This window comes from Orycteropus afer, unplaced genomic scaffold, assembly GCF_000298275.1.
Source record: "Orycteropus afer afer isolate SDZICR_OR568_19922 unplaced genomic scaffold, OryAfe1.0 scaffold00020, whole genome shotgun sequence".
In the NCBI taxonomy this organism is placed as follows: domain Eukaryota; kingdom Metazoa; phylum Chordata; class Mammalia; order Tubulidentata; family Orycteropodidae; genus Orycteropus; species Orycteropus afer.
In genome coordinates, this window is record NW_006921607.1 from 20,122,168 (window position 1) to 20,128,227 (window position 6,060).

Below are 6,060 nucleotides of genomic sequence, written 5' to 3' on the forward strand. Positions count from 1 at the left end.
AGCACAACAGAATCCCAATCCACAGAAGAATGTCTCCTCTCCCAGGATGTCCACAGATATACTGGAAGCAGGCCACACCCCTAGGGAAACTCCCTTTCAACAGATTGACAGCTCAAAACATAGTCATCTGATTCCATCTTGGGAACAACCACACCACAACAGCTCAAACCACACAGAATTGTGGTCCAGCCAAGTTGACACACAGCTCCAACTATCACAGCTGCTAAGTGAAAGGTCAGTGATTCAAACTCATCAGCCCCTCTGAGGGAGAAAGACGTGGCAGTCTACTTCCTTAAAGATTACAGCATTGCAAACTCTGTGAGGGCAGTTCTGCTCTGTCCTATAGTGGAGTTGGAATCAACTTGATGACAATCTTTTTTTTTTTTTTTGTCCCCAACAGCTTTTACAATTCAAATTACTTGTTTTTTATATTTATTTTGTAACCACTAAATTTAGTGAACTCTTTAAATGGTTCTTATCATTTATAGCTATTTTTCTTGGGGTTTTCTAAATAGAATCTGGCATCATTTGTAGTAACTAAATTTTGTTCATTTTTCAATATTTTTCTTCTTCCTTCCTTCCATCCTTCTTCCCTTCCTCCTTCCCTCTCTCTCTGTCTCTCCTCTTCTTCCTTCTTTTCTTTCCATGAAACACTCCTAGAAAATGTTAAATAATGGTGAGCATTCAGGTGTTCCTGCATAGATATGTCTTCCATGATTTTTACTTTTTAATTAAAATTCTATTTGATAATATTTCATTAATTATTTCACAACTATACTGGTATGTAAAATTGATCTGAGTGTTTTTGTTTGTTTCCCTTCTGTTCTGGTATTGAGTTCTGCTAACTTGAACAAATAGAGAAAAGATGGCCTTTTAATTGTTTTTCTTGCACTCTGTAAGAGTTTATTTATTATGATACGGTTGTTGTTAGGTGCTGATGAGTCGGTTTAAACCCAAAGTGACCCTATGGACAGCAGAACAAACCAGTCGTGGTACACTGGCCCCATCTTGTACCACCCTCAGAATTGTTGCTGTGCTTGAGCCTGTTGTCAAAGCCTCGGTGTCAATCCATCTCGAGGGTCTTTCCCTTTTTCGCTGACCCTCTACTTTACCCAGCATGACATCCTTCACCAGGGAGGACTGGGAGTACACCTGTAAAACTGCTTGGGTTCTGTGACTTTCATGGAGGTAATTCATTCTAACTGTGTAAAAGCTTTCTTCTTTCTAGGAATGACTCCAATAAACATTGGTGGGCCCCCACTGGCTACATATATTCTATGGGAACCTGCTCCCTTGGTTATAACAAAACCAAACCGGACTCACTGCCGTTGAGTCGATCTGATTCATAGAGACCCCTCCTTGGATATCTAAGGCAGTATCTCTATTGAAGTAGATTCCCCAATCTTCCTTCTGAGGAGTGACTGGTGGGTTTGAACAGCCAGCCTTCTGGTTAGCAGTCAAATGCCTTAGGCACTACACCACCAGAGCTCCTCCCTTGGCTATAGCTGACTCTTTTCTAGGATTTTTTGTTTTGTTTTGTTTTAAACTAAGGGAATATTGTAAATCCCCTTCTGATTATGGGAGCCATGAGGTTGGCCTCAGAAATTACTGCTGAGCTAGATCCTAACCACGTGAAGAAGGATGGAATGGATCCAATGCACTGGAAACCAGCAAACAGTGAGAATGATAGTGCCAGCTGTTCCTGACCCTCAGTTCTAGTGAGTGTCTCTCATTCTTCTCGGCACATGAAGTGCCTTGTCATCCTGCCAATAAATTCCGTTTGTGCCAAGATGAGTCTGAATTGGGCTTCTGATGTTTCTTTCTTTCTTTTAATTTTTACTGTGATTCTGGTGAAAGTTTACAGACCAAATTCATTTTCCATACAGCAGCTCACATACACTTTCTCGCATGACATTGACTGCAATTTCCCACAATGCAACAACTCCCCTCCCACTTCCTCCCCATAGTTACCTCTTCCCTGTGTCCTTCCCTCCCATGCACACCTGCCCTTGGACCTTTCTCCCTGTGCATACACAGCCCTTCTATTCTCCCATGATTGATCTCTCCAAGGAGTGGTAATTACATTACTTAATGTAAATGTTCGATTCATATGCCTGTCTTTTGTTTGGTTGAGAGACACAGGAGTGGGTTCAATTCCAGATGTGAAGGGCAACTAGGGGCCATAGTCTCAGGGGTTCTACCATGCTCTTTTAGACCAGCAAACCTGGTCCCCCCCCCCTTTTTTTTTTTTTTTTTTCAATTTTTATTATTTTGAGTTTTGTTCCACAGTGTTCTCCCACCCTATCCAGGATCTCCTACCTAGATCCCCCCTCCTAGTGGTTGATAGTGGTAGCTGGGTACCCTCTAGTTCTTCTGGTTTCATAGTCATATAGGCTGAGGATAGCATGGACTAATTGTTTCCATACATCTTTTGTTTTCTTCATTCTTCTTTATTCTGGATGAGGAGAGATCCATCACTTCATCTACAAGGCTGCTTGCAAGCTTTTAAGATCCTAGTTGCTACTCACCAAAGTAAGATGTGGAACAATGTTTTTGTGTAGTATGTCATGACAATTGAGTTTGATGTCCCTGCAACCATGGTCCTGAGCCCACAGGTCCAACTACTTGCTCCCTCTGGGTAGCTGGCTGTAGCCAAGAAGTGACTACAATTTTGTCCCTTGTCAGCTCTCCTATATGTCTGGAAATTCTTACAGAACATACAAATACACTTGTAGAAATATTGTCTGCCAACCCTATACATGGTCATGGGCATACTGCCCCCTGTATGCAACAAAAAAAATGCAACCATTGACGTGGAGTCGGACCTGACCCATAGCGACCCCTCCTTGGGTTTCCGAGGCAGTATCACTATGGAAGTAGATTGCCCAACCTTTCATTGAGCATGTCCACTGATCTAGGTTTCTGATATTTCTAATCAAAAGAGTCAAGGGTCATTTTTCTTTTTAAAGATACTTCTTACTTATTAATGCTTTGCTGGCATTTTCCCACTTCTCAAATATTCATTGTTTTTGTTGTTATGTGCCATTGAGTCGGCCCCGACTCATAGCGACCCCTTCTTGGGTTTCCGAGGCAGTATCACTATGGAAGTAGGATTGCCCAACCTTCCTTCCGAGGAGTGGCTTGTGGGTTTGAACCACCACCCTTCTGGTTAGCAGTCAAGTGCTTTAGCCACTATGCTACCAGAGCTCCTCAAATATCCATTAAGGAAATATAAATCATCGACATTTATTTTATTGAGGTTTTCAGTTTATTAGTATAACATTGTACATAATGTTTTCTTATAAGTAAAAAGGAGCTTACTTGTTATTATGAAAAATACCAAAACTTTTCCAACATATACATTTTATATACAATGTACATTTTCCCAATTTCTTTTTACACTCTTTTCCAGTAAGAAACAATCATAGTATTAGAAATACTGCATTTCAAAGATTATATTATGAAAACAATTGTTTCAATGTGTCAAAAGAGGGGGTTGAAGTTAGAGTGTGTTAGCCCTATAAGAAGTTATTTTTTCTACAGCAATATCAATTATAAAGGTTCATTTATTTTTATTCCTGCAGGTATAGTTTGTTATTGAAAACTGAAAATGAGAAATTGATTTACCAATACTGACAGAAACAAACCCAAATGTCTCCTTATTTGCCCTTATAATCAATTGCACAAGCAGGAGCCTCCCATTCTCCTTGAGTCATCTTTGAACTCAACCTTACAATTTTGCTTACAGTATGGTTTACATAGGAGCTCTGGTAGCATAGTGCCTAAAGCACTTGACTATTAACCAGAAGGCTGGCAGTTCAAACCCACCAGCCACTCCTTGGAAGGAAGGTTGGGCAGTCTACTTCCGTAGTGATACTGCCTTGGCAACCCAAGGAGGGACCGACTCGACAGCACATAAAAACAACATGGTTTACAAGAACCAACAATAAAAATGAACCCTTGTATGTGAAGAAACATAAAAGTACATGTTCCCAAGATAACATTTAACCAGAGCTGATGGGTGTTCATTCAGACTCCAGTTTGTCTAATTCTGGACCAATAGTGGTCCTCATAATGTACATCAGTTAGTTTTGTTGCAAAGCAAACCACTTAAAAATATAATGCCTTAAAATGTCAAATATTTATTTAGTTCATGATTCTGTGCTTTGGCAGTTTGGGCTGGATTTAGCTGGGAGATTCTTCTGGTCTTGGCTGGGTAGCTAGTTGATCAAAGCAAGACCTCACTTGGGATGGCTTATCTCTATATCTCTACTCCACACACTCTCTTCTCCTCCAGCAGGCTGACCTGAGCTCACTTATATAAAGATAGGTGACAGAGTTCCTAGAAAGAGTGAGGGGAAGTAGGTAAAGCCTATTGAGGGCCTAGGTCACCTCTTCCACATTCTGTTGGCCAAAGCAAGTCAAAGTAGATTCAATCTCTTGATGAAATAGCTGAAAAGTCACATTGCAAAAGGCATTACTGTGTAGGGTAGAGAATTCTGAGCATGTTTATAAGGTACCACATAATGTAGCTTTTGTTGCTGTACTTCAGAATGCAAATTGTATTTGCCAGTTACTCAACTGGTTATATCCTGTTTATGTGGGAAATCTTCACTGTAAGAGTTTAAACATACTCTCTATCTCTCTAAACACAAACACACACACACATGCACACATGTGCACACACACACATTTTCCCCCTTTGATTAAACTAGGGAAAAGTACATTGGTTTTGTTTTGTTTACCAACAAATCAGATTTTTCCAGCATACACCTTTTATGTATAATATGCTTTTCCCAATTTCTTTTTACAGTCTTTTCAAGTATGAAACAATCATAATATTAGAAATACTGCATTTGAAAGATTACATTATGAAAAAAATTGAAATGAAATTCACCAGATATGCTGATTAATTCTGTTAGTTTTCAGTTTTCTAAATCATTGCTTTTTGGTTGTATTTTTATAATTTATATGCACTGAACAGAGTTGTAGCATAGTGGCACTCTCGTGGCGTTGTGGTTAAAGCATTGGAGTGCTAACCAAAAAGTTAGCAGTTCAAGTCCACCTGCTCTGTGGTAGAAAGATGAGACAGTCTGCTTTTGTAAAGATTTACAACCTTGGACATCCTGTGGGGCAGTTCTACTCTCTCCTGTGGGGTCACTATGAATCAGAATCAACTTGATGGCAGTGGGTTTGGTTGATGGGTTTGGAACATACAGAAAGTATTAAAGACATACATTTTGTGAACCACCAGCCTTCCGGTTAGCAGTCAAATGCCTTAGGAACTATGCCACCAGAGGTCCTAAATTATTGCATCGTTTCTTTGATTTTTTTGTAGTTTCTGTTTTTCTTTGTAGATAAGACTTGAATTTTAGGCTTAGTGACGATTTTATATTCTTATTGTTTAATAGTGAGACATTAAATTATATGAATTTTTCCTTTAGTATGGCTTCATATATATTTTTTTTATTTCTGATTTTTCTTTTTATAGTTTGACGATTTATTAAAAGCAAACACCTGAGTGTTTACTATCCAGTGCAAGAAATAAATTATTACTAAGGCTCTAGAAATTGCCTTTGTGCTAGTACCTCATTGCTACTGCTTTCTTCCCAATAAAATTAACTTCAATCCTGACTTTTATGTTAATTACTTCATTGCTTTTAGTTGATTTTTACCACCTACGCACAGGTACCTCGACAGAAATTTAGCTTTGCCTATTTTTTTTCTACTCTGTATACATGGAATAACAGTATTGTTCTTATCTGTCTGACTTATTTGTCTTCACATTATTTTTGTGCAATTCATTTATGATGTATAGCTGTAAGTCATTCATTTAAATTGATGTTCATTTTATTAAAGGAATATACTGTAATTTACTTGTTTTTGTATTGAATATATTATAATTTATTTTGTTCATTTTACTACTAATGGGTTGTTTTGATTACTGGGTTTCTCCTGCTTTGGGGAATTAATAATGGATAAATGATTAAATAGAGTTAAGTGGCTTATTTCCAGGTTTTGGGATTTTTATTTATTTTATTTTTTATTTTTTAATTTTTT